The sequence below is a fragment of the Arachis hypogaea genome, chromosome 7, assembly GCF_003086295.3.
Source record: "Arachis hypogaea cultivar Tifrunner chromosome 7, arahy.Tifrunner.gnm2.J5K5, whole genome shotgun sequence".
Taxonomy (NCBI): domain Eukaryota; kingdom Viridiplantae; phylum Streptophyta; class Magnoliopsida; order Fabales; family Fabaceae; genus Arachis; species Arachis hypogaea.
The window spans coordinates 61,041,281-61,058,042 of record NC_092042.1 but is presented as its reverse complement, the minus strand read 5'-3'; the positions used below and the strand labels follow the sequence as shown (position 1 = coordinate 61,058,042).

General features: G+C 37.8%; 1 non-coding gene across 1 annotated transcript; it reads left to right on the top strand.

Moving 5' to 3' along the window:
- Positions 1-774: 774 nt before the first annotated feature.
- LOC112704523 (small nucleolar RNA R71) lies at positions 775-882 on the top strand. Its single transcript, XR_003155144.1, has one exon. It is a non-coding gene; the product is annotated as a small nucleolar RNA R71 (small nucleolar RNA).
- Positions 883-16,762: the final 15,880 nt, after the last annotated feature.

Here is a 16,762-nt window from a genome sequence, read left to right as displayed (position 1 = left end):
ATCTGAAATTCCCACCAATGAATCTGCATAAGTCTTCTATCCTTTTTACTATCTATTTTCTTATTTTTATTTTCGAAAACCCATAAACAAATTTAATCTGCCTAACTGAGATTTACAAGGTGACCATAGCTTGCTTCATGCCAACAATCTCTGTGGGATCGACCCTTACTCACGTAAGGTTTATTACTTGGACGACCCAGTACACTTGCTGGTTAGTTGAACGGAGTTGTGAATTCAACCAGTGCCATAATAATGATTTCATACAAAGACAAACAACTTGAAAGATAGTGATCACAATTTCGTCCACCAAGGTCTCTGTTAATCCTTCCATGAGAGATTTGGATGATTTCTCCATGAAGGATTATAGGTGTTTCCATAGGGTTCTCCCATGTAATTCACCTCTTCTATTGATGGGTTCTCAGGATCATAAGCTTCTTCTTCAGATGAAGCGTCCTTAGTACTGCCTGGTGTAGCTTGCATTCCAGACAGACTTTGAGAAATCATATTGACTTGCTGAGTCAATATTTTATTCTGAGCCAATATGACATTCAGAGTATCAATCTCAATAACTCCTTTCTTCTGATTCGTCCCATTGTTCATAGGATTCCTTTCAGAAGTATACATGAATTGGTTATTTGCAACCATTTCAATGAGTTATTGAGCTTCTGCAGGCGTCTTCTTATGATGAAGAGATCCTCTAGCAGAGCTGTCCAATGACATCTTGGACAGTTCATACAGACCATCATAGAAGATACCTATGATGCTCCATTCAGAAAGCATGTCAGAGGGACACTTTCTGATCAATTGTTTGTATCTTTCCCAAGCTTCATAGAGGGATTCACCTTCCTTCTGTCTGAAGGTTTAGACTTCCACTCTAAGCTTACTCAATTTTTGAGGTGGAAAGAACTTTGCCAAGAAGGCATTGACTAGCTTTTCTCAAGAGTTCAGGCTTTCTTTAGGTTGTGAGTCCAACCATATTCTAGCTCTGTCTCTTACAGCAAAAGGGAATAGCATAAGCCTGTAGACCTCAGGGTCAACCCCATTGGTCTTGACAGTGTCACAGATTTGCAAGAATTCAGCTAAAAACTGATGAGGATCTTCCAATGGAAGTCCATGAAACTTGCAATTCTGTTGCATTAGAGAAACTAATTGAGGCTTAAGCTCAAAGTTGTTTGCTCCAATGGCAGGGATAGAGATTCTTCTCCCATAGAAGTCGGGAGTAGGTGCAGTAAAGTCACCCAGCACCTTCCTTGCATTGTTGGCATTGTTGTTGTTTTCGGCTGCCATGTCTTCTTTTTTGAAGAATTTTGTTAGGTCCTCTACAGAGAGTTGTGCTTTAACTTCTCTTAGTTTTCACTTCAAGGTCCTTTCAGGTTCAGGGTCAGCCTCAACAAGAATGCTTTTGTCTTTGCTCCTGCTCATATGAAAGAGAAGAGAACAAGAAAATATGGAATCCTCTATGTCACAGTATAGAGATTCCTTGAGGTGTCAGAGGAAAAGAAAAATAGAAGGAAGAGGTAGAAGAATTCGAACTTAGAAAGATAGAGTTCGAATTGTGCATTAAGGAGGAGTGTTAGTCCACAAATAGAAGGATGTGAGAAGAGGGGAAGAAATTTTCGAAAATTAAAGTGAATTAATTAAAAGAAATTTTGAAAAAAATGGTAATTGATTTTCGAAAACTAAGATTGGGAAAGAAATAAAGTGATTTTGAAAAAGATTTTGAAATTAGAAATCAAAAAGATATGATTGAAAACTCTTTTGAAAAGGATGTGATTAAAAAGATATGATTGAAAAGTTATGGTTTTAAAAAGATATGATTGAGAAGATATGATTTGAAAAACAATTTAAAAAGATTTGATTTTTAAAATTAATGACTTGGCTAACAAGAAATTTAAAAGATATGATTCAGACATTAAACCTTTCTCAACAGAAAATGCAACATACTTGAAATGTTGAATCAAATCATTAATTGCTAGCAAGTATTTTTGAAAATGGAAAGAAATTGATTTTGAAAATATATGATTGAAAAGATATGATTTGAAAAAGATTTGATTTTGAAAAATTATGAAAACTTGAAAAAAAATTGAATTAAAAATAGAATTTTCCCTCTTGTGCTATCCTGGCGTTAAACGCCCAGAATGGTATCCATTCTGGCGTTTAACGCCCAAAACTCTACCCTTTTGGGCGTTAAACGCCTAGCCAGGCACCCTAACTGGCGTTTAAACGCCAGTTTTCCTTCCTTACTGGGCGTTTTGAATGCCCAGCTTTTTCTGTGTAATTCCTCTGCTGAATGTTCTGAATCTTCAATTCTCTGTATTATTGACTTGAAAAGACACAAATTAAAAATTTTTTGGATTTTTAATAATGAGGAATAATCAAAATGCAACTAAAATAAAATAAACAATGCATGCAAGACACCAAACTTAGAAGTTTGTATACTATTGACACTAACAAATTAAGAATGCATATGAGAAACAACAAAACATACAAAACAAGAGAATTTAAAGATCAGAGCAAGTAAATCATCAAGAACAACTTGAAGATCAATGAAGACACATGAAAAATACAAGAAGAACAGAAACATCAATTGACACCAAACTTAAAATGAGACACTAGACTCAAACAAGAAACATAAAAATATTTTTGATTTTAAGATTTTATAATTTTTTTTGGATTTTTCGAAAATTATATGGAAAAGAAAATAAAGAGATTCAAAATTTTTAATAAGAATTCCAGGAATCATGCAATGTTAGTCTAAAGCTTTAGTCTAAAGAAATTAGACATGGCTAGCCAAGCTTCAGCAGGACATTGCATCCAAGAGATAAATTGATGAGAATCAATCAGCTTTGGTGATGATAAGTACATCACCTTGAAACTCTAGAATTCATTCTTAAAAATTCAGAAGAAAAATACCTAATCTAAGCAACAAGATGAATCGTCAGTTGTCCAAACTCAAACAATCCCCGGCAACGGCGCCAAAAACTTGGTGTTGTTGCCGGATCAAAACTTGGCAATGTTATTGCAGGGAACAAATGCGAAACTGTAGTTAGGACATTTAATTCCCCGGCAACGGCGTCAAAAATTTGGTGCACGAAATTGTGATCATCAATGGCGCCATCAACATGGTACGCTCAATTGCAATCTCAACTCTTTATCACAACTTCGCACAACTAACCAGCAAGTGCACTGGGTCGTCTAAGTAATAAACCTTACGCGAGTAAGGGTCGATCCCACGAAGATTGTTGGTATGAAGCAAGCTATGGTCATCTTGTAAATCTCAGTCAGGCGGATTCAAATGGTTATGGAGGATTGATAATTAAAAGATGAATAAAACATAAAATAAAGATAGAGATACTTATGTAATTCATTAGTGAGAATTTCAGATAAGCGTATGGAGATGCTTTGTCCCTTCTGTCTCTCTGCTTTCCAACTGTCTTCATCCAATCCTTCTTACTCCTTTCCATGGAAAGCTGTATGTTAGGCATCACCGTTGTCAGTGGCTACAATCTCGTCCTCTCAGTGAAAATGTTTAACGCGCTCTGTCACAGCACGGCTAATCATCTGTCGGTTCTCAATCAGGTTGGAATAGAATCCAATGATTCTTTTGTGTCTGTCACTAACGCCCAGCCTTCAGGAGTTTGAAGCTCGTTACAGTCATTCAATCCTTGAATCCTACTCAGAATACCACAGACAAGGTTTAGACTTCTAGATTCTCTTGAATGCCGCCATCAATTCTAGCTTATACCACGAAGATTCCGATTAAGGGATCCAAGAGATATCCACTCAATCTAAGGTAGAACGGAGGTGGTTGTCAGGCACACATTCATAGGTGAGAATGATGATGAGTGTCACGGATCATCACATTCATCAAGTTGAGGAACAAGTGATATCTTAGAACAAGAATAAGCTTAATTGAATAGAAGAACAATAGTAATTGCATTGATACTCGAGGTACAGCAGAGCTCCACACCTTAATCTATGGTGTGTAGAAACTCCACCGTTGAAAATACATAAGTGATAATAGTGATCATTGGCTTCGGCCCCAGAGAGGGAACCTGAAGAACCAAGATGATCCTAAGATCTAAATTGATCAAAAGATGAAAATACAATAGCAAAAGTTCCTATTTATAGAGAACTAGTAGCTTAGGGTTTACAAAAATGAGTAAATGACATAAAAATCCACTTCTGGGCCCACTTGGTGTGTGCTTGGGCTGAGAATTGACGCTTTCATGTGTAGAGACTTTTCTTGGAGTTAAAAGCCAGCTTTTGTACCAGTTTGGGCGTTTAACTCCCATTCTTGTGCCAGTTCCGGCGTTAAACGCCAGAATTCTTGAGCTGATTTGGAACGCCGGTTTGGGCCAACAAATCTCGAATAAAGTATGGACTATTATATATTGCTGGAAAGCCCATGATGTCTACTTTCCAACGCAATTGAGAGCGCGCCAATTGGGCTTCTGTAGCTCCAGAAAATCCACTTCGAGTGCAGGGAGGTCAGAATCTAACAGCATCTGCAGTCCTTTTTAGCCTCTGAATCAGATTTTTGCTCAGGTCCCTCAATTTCAGCCAGAAAATATCTAAAATCATAGAAAAACACACAAACTCATAGTAAAGTCCAGAAAAGTGAGTTTTAAATAAAAACTAATAAAAATATAATAAAAACTAACTAAAAAACATACTAAAAACATACTAAAAACATACTAAAAATAATGCCAAAAAGCGTATAAATTATCCGCTCATCACAAACAGAGCTTCATACCACACTTGCCTCTATCACTAGTCTCACCTCTACTCTTCAAGCTCTTATATCCCGCATGGACCAATCCTCTACCTCGACTACTTAGTCCTCAAGCTCTGGTGCACTATCACCCTCTATGCAGGAATACCCGTATCCATCAATCCAAGAGCAACATGATCCCAATGATACTATTGACATGGAACAAGAGAGAAGGGATCGTCTTAGGGATGCAATCACAATGGATCAGTTGCACGTGGCCCTATTTCCAGAGGAGCAAGAGGAGGCCCTAAATATGGAGGTAGGAGAGACCCTTGAAGATGAATGAGTAGTTGAAGGGAGTTGTCATAGAAAGGAAATCATCAAGGAGGAGTACGATTTTATGCTAAAACAACTGGAGGAAGCCGTAATTTTTAAAGAGAAAGAAGTGGCTGAAGACTTAGGCGATGCTGAACCTCCATGGGAAAGTCAAGTTATAGAGCCTCTTTCAAAGACGTTTGAAATTGATGTTGAGGAGGGTGTACAACCTCCAAGGCATAGCCTGGTTGAAGACTTTGAAGAGGTTGATCAATAGATGGACTCAATCATTGATGAATCCTTATCTACAATTGAATCCTCTCCCATTGGACTTGACATGGAGATTAAAGAATAAGAAGCACAACCTCTCATGCCCTTGGAAAGCAGTAAAGAGGAGATTGAATTGGAAGAAAGCTACCAAGAGGAAGAGGTTGAAATTGAAGAAGCTTACATGGAGGTGGAAGAATTAAAAGAAGAGAACAAGGGAGTGGAGCTTGCAAAATCATTAGAAACGCCTCTCCCAAGGCCATTACCATCTAGTACACGAAATTGTGATCTCAATGGTGCCTACAACTTGGTACGCACAATTGTAATCTCAACTCTTTTTCACAACTTTGCATAACTAACCAGCAAGTGCACTGGGTCGTCCAAGTAATAAACCTTACATGAGTAAGGGTTGATCCCATGGAGATTGTCGGCTTGAAGCAAGCTATGGTCATCTTGTAAATCTCAGTCAGGCGGATTCAAATGGTTATGGAGTTTTAATAATTAAAAGATAAATAAAACATAAAATAAAGATAGAGATACATATGCAATTCATTGGTGGGAATTTCAGATAAGCGTATGGAGATGCGTTGTTCCTTCAGAATCTCTGCTTTCCTACTGCCTTCATCCAATCCTTCATACTCCTTTCCATGGCAAGCTGTATATTGGGTGTCACCGTTGTCAATGGCTACTTCCTGTCCTCTCAGTGAAAATGGTCCTCTACAGTTTCTATACGGCTAATCAATTGTCAGATTTCTCGTCTCGGATGAAAAATACCATGCACATATATCGTATGGCTAATCAGCTGTTGGTTCTCAATCTTGTAGGAATAGGATTTACTATCCTTTTGCGTCTGTCACTACACCCCACAGTTGCAAGTTTGAAGCTCGTCACAGTCATCCCTTCCCAGATCCTACTCGGAATACCACAGACAAGGTTTAGACTTTCCGGATCTCAGGAATGCTGCCAATGGATTCTAGCCTATACCACGAAGGTTCTAATCTCGGATTTAGATGCCCCATTGTCAGAGGGGAGTCGATGTGAATCATTTATCAGAAACCCAAGAGATATATATTCAAACTTGTCTTCATGTAGAACGGAAGTGGTTGTCAATCATGCGTTCATAAGTGAGAATGGTGATGAGTAAATGATGCAGAAATTCACTTTCGGGCCCACTTGGTTTGTGCTTGGGCTGAGTATTGAAGATTTCACGTGTAGAGGTCTTCCTTGGAGTTAAATGCCAGTTTGTAACTTGTTTCTGGCGTTTGACTCTAGCTTGCAACTTGTTTCTGGCGTTTAACGCCAGAATAGGGCAGAAAGCTGGCGTTGAATGCCAGTTTGCGTTATCTAAACTCGGACAAAGTATGAACTATTATATATTGCTGGAAAGCCCTGGATGTCTACTTTTCAACGCAATTAAGAGTATGCCATTTGAACGTCTATAGCTCCAAAAAATTCATTTCGAGTGCAGGGAGGTCAGAATCCAACAGCATCAGCAGTCCTTTGTCAGCCTCTGAATCAGATTTTTGCTCAGGTCCCTCAATTTCAGCCAGAAAATACCTGAAATCATAGAAAAATACACAAACTCATAGTAAAGTCCAGAAGTATGATTTTTTCTTAAAAACTAATAAAAGTATACTAAAAACTAACTAAATCATACTAAAAACTATCTAAAAATAATGCCAAAAAGCGTATAAATTATCCGCTCATCACAACACCAAACTTAAATTGTTGCTTGTCCCCAAGCAACTGAAAACAAAATAGGATAAAAAGAAGAGAATATACAATGAATCTCACAATATCAATGAAACTTAGTCCCAATTAGATGAGCGAGGCTAGTAGCTTTTTGCTTTTGAACAGTTTTGGCATCTCACTTTATCCTTTGAAATTCAAAATGATTGGCATCTATAGGAACTCAGAATTTTGGATAGTGTTATTGACTCTCCTAGTTTAGTATGCTGATTCTTGAACACAGCTACTTTATGAGTCTTGGCCGTGGCCCTAAGCACTTTGTTTTCCAGTATTACCACCGGATACATAAATGCCACAGACACATAACTGGGTGAACCTTTTTAGATTGTGACTCGGCTTTGCTAAAGTCCCCAGTTAGAGGTGTCCAGAGTTCTTAAGCACACTCTTTTTGCTTTGGATCATGACTTTAACCACTCAGTCTCAAGCTTTTCACTTGGACCTTCATGACACAAGCACATGGTTAGGGACGGCTTGATTTACCCGCTTAGGCCAGGATTTTATTTTCTTGGGCCCTCCTATCCATTAATGCTCAAAGCCTTGGATCCTTTTTACCCTTGCCTTTTGGTTTAAAGGACTATTAGCTTTTTCTGCTTGCTTTTTCTTTTTCTTTCTTTCTTTTTTTTTTGCCATTTTTTTCTCTTTTTTTTCTCAAGCTTGTTATTCACTGCTTTTTCTTGCTTCAAGAATCAATTTCATGATTTTTCAGATTATCAATAACATTTTTCTTTGTTCATCATTCTTTCAAGAGCCAACAATTTTAACATTCATAAACTTCACTATAAAAAATATGCACTGTTCAAGCATTCATTTAGAAAAACAAAAAGTATTGCCACCACATCAAAATAATTAAACTAATTTCAAGATAAAATTTGAAATCCAAGTACTTCTTGTTCTTTTGTAATTAAAACATTTTTCATTTAAGAGAGGTGAAGGATTCATGGAATTATTCATAGCTTTAAGACATAGACACTTGACACTAATAATCATGTAGTGAAGACACAAAACATAGCTAAACATAAAGCTCAAAACTGAAAATAGAAAAATAAATGGACAAGGAGATTAAGGAATGAGTCCACCTTAGTGAGGGTGGCATCTTCCTCTAGAAGAACCAATGGTGCTCTTGAGCTCCTCTATGTCTCTTCCTTGCCTTTGTTGCTCCTCCCTCATAACTCTTTGATCTTCTCTAATCTCATGGAGAATGATAGGGTGCTCTTGGTGCTCCACCCTTAGTTGGTCCATGTTGTAACTCAAGCCTTCCAAAGAGGTGTTGAGTTACTCCTAATAGTTGTGTGGAGAAAATTGCATCCCTTGAGGCATCTCAGGGATTTCTTGATGAGGATACTCCTCATGCTCTTGTTGAGGTCCATGAATGAGCTCTCTTGTTTGCTCCATCCTCTTTTTAGTGATGGGTTTGTCCTCTTCAATGAGGATGTCTCCTTCTATGTCAATTCCAGCAAAATTGCATAGGTGACAAATGAGATGAGGAAAGGCTAACCTTGCCAAAGTGGAAGACTTGTCAGCCACCTTGTAGAGTTCTAGAGGTATGATCTCATGAACTTCCACTTCCTCCCCAATCATGATACTATGGATCATGATGGCCTGATCCATAGTCACTTCAGATCGGTTGCAAGTAGGAATGATGGAGCATTGGATGAACTCCAACCATCCTATAGCCACAGGCTTAAGGTTCGGTCTTCTCAATTGAACCGGATTGCCTCTTGAGTCTCTTTTCCATTGAGCTCCTTCCACACATATGTCCATGAGGACTTGGTCCAACCTTTGATCAAAGTTGACCCTTATAGTGTAGGGGCGTGCATTTTCTTGCATCATTGGCAAGTGGAACGCCAACCTTACATTTTCCGGACTAAAATCTAAGTATTTTCCCCGAACCATTATAAGCCAATTCTTTGGATTCGGGTTCATACTTTGATCATGGTTCCTGGTGATCCATGCATTGGCATAGAACTCTTGAACCATTAAGATTCCGACTTGTTGAATGGGGTTGGTGAGAACTTCCCAACCTCTTCTTCGGATCTCATGTCAGATCTCCGGATACTCATTCTTCTTGAGTTTGAAAGAAACCTCAGGGATCACTTTCTTCTTGGCCACAACTTCATAGAAGTGGTCTTGATGGACCTTTGAGATGAATCTCTCCATCTCCCATGACTCGGAGGTGGAAGCTTTTGCCTTTCCTTTCCTCTTTCTAGAGTTTCTCCGGCCTTAGGTGCCATAAATGGTTATGGAAAAATCAAAAGCAATGCTTTTACCACACCAAACTTAAAAGGTTTGCTCGCCCTAGAGCAAAAGAAGAGAGAAAGAAGTGGGAGAAGAAGAGAATGGAAGAAATGGAGGGAGAGAGTGGTTCGGCCAAGGGGGTAAGGGAGTGTTTGTGATGTGTGAAAATGAAGGAGTGAAGAGGAATATTTATAGGTAAAGAGAAGGAGAGTGGCCGAATGGAATTGGGTGGGTTTGAGAGGGAAAAGTGTTTGAATTTTAAAGTGAGGTAGGTGGGATTTTGGGGGAAGAGGTATGGAGGTGATTGGTGAAGAGATTATAGGGAAGATGGTATGATTTGATTGGTGAGTGAGAGAGAGAGAGAAAGGTGGGGTAGGTAGGGATCCTGTGGGGTCTACAGATCCTGAGAGGTCAAGAATTTCTCATCCCTGCTCATTTTAGGCGTGTAAATGCCCTTAGTGTGCAATCTTGGTGTTTAACGCCAGACTGCTGATTGTTTCTGGCATTAAATGCAAGCTTTTATTCCTTTCTTGGCGTTAAACGCCAGGCTGCAACCTGTTTCTGGTGTTTAATGCTAGCTTGTTGCTTCTTTCTGGCGTTTAACGCCAGTCTGGTGCTTCTTTCTGGTGTTTAACACCCAGAATGGTGCCAGACTGGGAGTTAAACGCCCATTCTGCTACCCTTACTGGCGTTTAAATGCCAGTAAGTTTCTCTTCCAAGGTGTGCTATTTTTAATGTTGTTTTTTATTTTTCTTTAATTTTTGCAGTTGTTTTTGTGACTCCACATGATCATCAACCTAAGAAAATAAGAAATAAAATAGATAAATAAAATTGGGTTGTCTCCCAATAAGCACTTCTTTAATGTCAATAGCTTGACAGTGAGCTCTCATGGAGCTTCACAGATGTTCAGAGCATTGTTGGGACCTCCCAACACCAAACTTAGAGTTTCAATGTGGGGGTTCAACACTAAACTTAGAGTTTGGTTGTGGCCTCCCAACGCCAACTTAGATTTTGACTGTGGGGGCTCTGTTTGACTCTGCATTGAGAGAAGCTTTTCTTGCTTCCTCTCCATGGTTACAAAAGAAGATCCTTGAGTTTTAAACACAAAGTATTCCTCATTCAATTGAAGGATCAACTCTCCTCTGTCCACATCAATCACAGCTTTTGCTGTGGCTAGGAAGGGTCTTCCAAGGATGATGGATTCATCCTCATCCTTCTCAGTGTCTAGGATTATGAAATCAACAGGGATGTAAAGGCCTTTGACCTTTACTAGCACGTCCTCTACCTGTCCATAAGCCTTTTTCATGGATTTGTCTGCCATCTCTAATGAGAATTTGGCAACCTGTTCCACAAAAATTCCAAGTTTCTCCATTACAGAGAGTGGTATTAAGTTTATGCTTGACCCCAGGTCACACAGAGCCTTCTCAAAGGTCATGGTGCCTATGGTACAGGGAATTAAGAATTTACCAGGATCCTGTTTCTTTTGAGGTAATGTCTGCCTAACCAAGTCATTCAATTCATTGGTGAGCAAGGGTGGTTCATCCACCCAAGTTTCATTACCAAATAACTTGACATTCAGCTTCATGATTGCTCCAATGTACTTAGCAACTTGCTCTTCAGTAATATCTTCATCCTCTTCAGAGGAGGAATAGTCATCAGTGCTCATGAATGGTAAAAGGAAGTTCAATGGAATCTCTATGGTCTTTGTATGAGCCTCAGATTCCTTTGGTTCCTTATTAGGGAACTCCTTTTTGTCCAGAGGATGTCCCATGAGATCTTTCTCACTGGGATTCACGTCCTCCTTCTCCTCTCTAGGTTCGGCCACACCAAGTAAGGTTATGGCCTTGCACTCTCTTTTTGGATTATCTTCTGTATTGCTTGGGAGAGTACTAGGAGGAGTTTCAATGACTCTTTTATTCAGCTGGCCCACTTGTGCCTCCAAATTTCTAATGGAGGACCTTGTTTCATTCATGAAACTTAGAGTGGCCTTAGATAGATCAGAGACTATGTTTGCTAAGCTAGAGGGGCTCTGCTCAGAATTCTCTATCTGTTGCTGAGAGGATGATGAAAAAGGTTTGCTATTGCTAAACCTGTTTCTTCCACCATTATTAAAGCCTTGTTGAGGCTTTTGTTGATCCTTCTATGAGAAATTTGGATGATTTCTCCATTAGGGATTATAGGTGTTTCCATAGGCTTCACCCATGTAATTCACCTCTGCCGTTGCAGGGTTCTCAGGATCATAAGCTTCTTCTTCAGAAGATGCTTCTTTAGTACTGTTGGATGCATTTTGTAATCCATTCAGACTCTGAGAAATCATATTGACTTGTTGAGTCAACATTTTGTTTTGAGCCAATATGGCATTCAAAGCATCAATTTCAAGAACTCCCTTCATTTGAGGCGTCCCATTACTCACAGGATTCCTTTCAGAAGTGTACATGAACTGGTTATTTGCAACCATGTCAATGAGTTCCTGAGCTTCTATAGGCGTTTTCTTCAGGTGAATAGATCCACTTGCAGAATGGTCCAATGACATCTTAGACAATTCAAACAGACCATCATAGAATATATCCAGGATGGTCCATTCTGAGAGCATGTCAGAAGGACACTTTTTGGTCAGCTGCTTGTATCTTTCCCAAGCTTCATAGAGGGATTCACCTTCTTTCTGCCTGAAGGTTTGAACATCCACTCTAAGCTTGCTCAGCTTTTGAGGAGGAAAGAACTTGGCTAAGAAAGTCGTGACCAGCTTATTCCAAGAGTTCAGGCTATCTCTAGGTTGAGAGTCCAACAATGTTCTAGCTCTGTCTCTTACAGTAAAAGGGAAAAGCATAAGCTTATAGACCTCGGGATCAACTCCATTGGTCTTAACAGTATCACAGATCTGCAAGAATTTAGTTAAGAATTGAAAAGGATCTTCTGATGGAAGTCCATGAAACTTGCAATTCTGTTGCATCAGAGAAACTAATTGAGGCTTTAGCTCAAAATTGTTTGCTCCAATAGCAGGGATTGAGATGCTTCTTCCATGGAAGTTGGAATTTGGTGCAGTGAAGTCACCAGGCATCTTCCTTGCATTGTTGTTGGGTTCGGCCATATCTCCTTCTTTTTCAAAAATTTCAGTAAAGTCCTCTTCAGAGTGTTGTGTTTTAGCTTCTCTTAGCTTCCTCTTCAAGGTCCTTTTAGGTTCAGGATCAGTTTCAACAAGAATGCCTCTTTTCTTGTTCCTGCTCATATAAAAAAGAAGAGAACATAAAAGAAGAGGAATCCTCTATGTCACAGTATAGAGATTCCTTTATGTGAGTAGAAGATGATAAGAATAGGAAAAGGAGAAGAGAAAAATTCGAACACAGAGAGGAAGAGAGGGTTCGAATTATAAGAAGAAGAGAAGTGTTAGTAAATGAATAAATAAATAAAAAGAGATGAGAGAGAGGAGAAAATTCGAATTTTAATTAAGAGAAAAGAAAAATATTTTTGTTTTTATTTTAAAAAAAGGTTAGTATTCGAAAATTAGGAGAAGAAATAAAATTAAAATTAAAATTTAAGACAATTAGTTAATTAAAAAGAATTTTGAAAAAGGGTGAGAAATTTTCGAAAATTAGAGAGAGAAAAGTAGTTAGGTGGTTTTGAAAAAGATAAGAAATAGTAAAACAAACAAAAAAGTCAATTAGTTAGTTGAAAAAGATTTGAAAATCAATTTTGAAAAGATAGGAAGTTAGAAAAGATTTTGAAATTGATTTTGAAAAAGATATGATTTGAAAAAGATATGTTTGAAAAGATAAGATTAAAAAGATATGATTGAAATTTATTTTGAAAAAGATTTGAAAAAGAAATTTAGAAAGATTTGATTTTGAAAATTAAAGTTAATGACTTAACTAACAAGAAACTAAAAGATATGATTTTAGAATTTAAAGGTTGAACCTTTCTTAACAAGAAAGTAACAAACTTGAAATTTTTGAATCAATCACATTAATTGTTAGTAAAGTTTTTTTTTGAAATTTTGAAATGAAATTAAGAAAAAGATTTTGAAAAACAATTTTTAAAATTTTCGAAAATATTAAAGAGAAAAATGAAAAAGATTTGATTTTTGAAAAATATTTTGAAAAGATAAATTTTTAAAATTGAAATCTTGACTTGACTAACAAGAAACAACTTATTTTAAAAATTTTTGACTAAGTCAACCCAAAGATTTCGAAATTTATGAGTGAAATAAGGAAAGAATATTTTTTTTGATTTTTTTGAATTTAATGAGAAAAGAGAAAAACCACAAAATGACTCAACACATAAAAATTTTGGATTAAAACAAATGATGCATGCAAGAACACTTTGAATGTCAAGATGAACACCAAGAATACTTTGAAGATCAAGATGAATATCAAGACTTATTTTTGAAAAATTTTCAAGAAAAGAAAAACATGCAAGACACCAAACTTATAGATTTTTCATGTTTAGACACTATGAATTCAAAAATGCATATGAAAAACAACAAAAGACACAAAACAAGAAAATATGAAGATCAAACAAGAAGACTTGTCAAGAACAACTTGAATATCATGAAGAATGCAATGCATGAATTTTTCGAAAAATGCACAAATTTTAAAAACATGCAATTGACACCAAACTTAAAAATTGACACTAGACTCCAACAAGAAACACCAAAATATTTTTGATTTTATGATTTTATAAATTTTTTTCGAAAATTATTTTGGAAAAATGAAAAAGAAGAAGAATTTTTGAAAGATTTTTGAAAACTTTTTGAAAATAAAATAAAGGTTGAAACAAGAAGAAAATTACCTAATCTAAGCAACAAGATGAATCGTCAGTTGTCCAAACTCGAACGATTCCCGGCAACGGCGCCAAAAACTTGGTGCACGAAATTGTGATCTCAATGGCGCCAAAAACTTGGTACGCACAATTATAATCTCAACTCCTTTACACAACTTCGCACAACTAACCAGCAAGTGCACTGGGTCGTCCAAGTAATAAACCATACGTGAGTAAGGGTCGATCCCACGGAGATTGTCGGCTTGAAGCAAGCTATGGTCATCTTGTAAATCTCAGACAGGCAAATTCAAATGGTTATGGAGTTTTAATAATTAAAAGATAAATAAAACATAAAATAAAGATAGAGATACTTATGCAATTCATTGGTGGGAATTTCAGATAAGTGTTTGGAGATGCGTTGTTCCTTCAGAATCTCTGCTTTCCTACTGCCTTCATCCAATCCTTCATACTCCTTTCCATGGCAAGCTGTATGTTGGGTGTCACCGTTGTCAATGGCTACTTCCCGTACTCTCAGTGAAAATGGTCCTCTACGGTTTCTGTATGGCTAATCAACTATCAGATTTCTCGTCTCGGATGAAAAATACCATGCACAGATATCGTATGGCTAATCAGCTGTTGGTTCTTGATCGTGTAGGAATAGGATTTACTATCCTTTTGTGTCTGTCACTATGCCCTACAGTCGCGAGTTTGAAGCTCGTCACAGTCATCCCTTCCCAGATCCTACTCGGAATACCACAGACAAGGTTTAGACTTTTCGGATCTCAGGAATGCTGCCAATGGATTCTAGCCTATCCCACGAAGGTTCTAATCTCATATTCCGATGCCCCATTGTCAGAGGGGAGTCGATGTGAATCGTTGATTAGAAACTGGTAGGTGAAATTATGATCATCAACAATGGCTCCAAAGACTTGGTGCTCTCAAACGTGAATCACACTTAGTCACAACTCTGCACAACTAACCAGCAAGTGTACTGGGTCGTCTAAGTAATACCTTACGTGAGTAAGGGTCAATCCCACAGAGATTGTTGGTATGAAGCAAGCTATGGTCATCTTGTAAATCCCAGTCAGGCGGATTTAACTAATCTAAGAGATTATTGGTTTTTCGAATAATAATAATAAATTAAATAGAAAATAAAGATAAAGTTACTCATGTATTCCAATGGTGGGAATTTCAGATAGGTGTATGGAGGTGCTGTGTTCCTTCTGGATCTCTGCTTTCTTACTGCTTTTATCCAATTTTTATCACTCCTTTCTATGGCAAGCTGTATATAGGGCATCACCGTTGTCAATGGCTACATCCCATCCTCTCAGTGAAAATGGTCCAAATGCTCTGTCACAGCACGGCTAATCATCTGTCAGTTCTCGATCATGTTGGAATAGAATCCCTTGATTCTTTTGCGTTTGTCATCACGCCCAGCAATCACGAGTTTGAAGCTCGTCACAGTCATTCAATCCCGTAATCCTACTCGGAATACCACATACAAGGTTTAGACTTTCCGGATTCCCATGAATGCCGCCATCAATTCTAGCTTATACCACGAAGATTCTGATTAAGGAATCCAAGAGATATGCGCTCGGTCTAAGGTAGAACGGAAGTGGTTGTCAGTCACGCGTTCATAGGTGAGAATGATGATGAGTGTCACGGATCATCACATTCATCATGTTGAAGTGCAACGAATATTTTAGAATAAGAATAAGTCGAATTGAATAGAAAATAGTAGTAATTGCATTGAAACTTGAGGTACAGTAGAGCTCCACACCCTTAATCTATGGTGTGTAGAAACTCCACCGTTGAAAATACATAAGTGATGAAGGTCCAGGCATGGCCGAATGGCCAGCCCCCAAAGCGTGGTCTATAGTCTCCTAGGATGAATAATAAAATAAAACTAAGACCAAAAATGTGGTCAAAAGACGACTAATACACTAGTAAAAAGTTCTATTTATACTAAACTAGCTACTAGGGTTTACAGAAGTAAGTAATTGATGCATAAATCCACTTCTAGGGCCCACTTGGTGTGTGCTTGGGCTGAGCTTGATCTATCCACGAGCTGAGGCTTCTCTTGGAGTTGAACGCCAAGTTGTAACGTGTTTTGGGCGTTCAACTCTGGTTCGTGACGTGTTTCTGGCGTTTGACTCTAGAATGCAGCATGGAACTGGCGTTGAGCGCCAGTTTACGTCATCTAATCACGAATAAAGTATGGACTATTATATATTGCTGGAAAGCTCTAGATGTCTACTTTCCGACGCCATTGAGAGAGAGCCATTAGAAATTATGTAGCTCCAGAAAATTCATTTCAAGTGCAGGGAGGTCAGATTCCAACAGCATCAGTAGTCCTTTGTCAGCCTTTTATCAGAGTTTTGCTCAGGTCCCTCAATTTCAGCCAGAAATTACATGAAATCCCAGAAAAACACACAAACTCATAGTAAAGTCCAGAAATATGAATTTAGCATAAAACTAATGAAAACATCCCTAAAAGTAACTATATCATACTAAAAACTACCTAAAAATAATGCCAAAAAGCGTATAAATTATCCACTCATCACAACACCAAACTTAAATTATTGCTTGTCCCCAAGCAACTGAAGATTAATTAGGATAAAAAGAAGAGAATATACTATAAATCCCAAAATATCAATGAATATTAATTTTAATTAGATGAGCAGGACTTGTAGCTTTTTGCTTCTGAACAGTTTTGGCATCTCACTT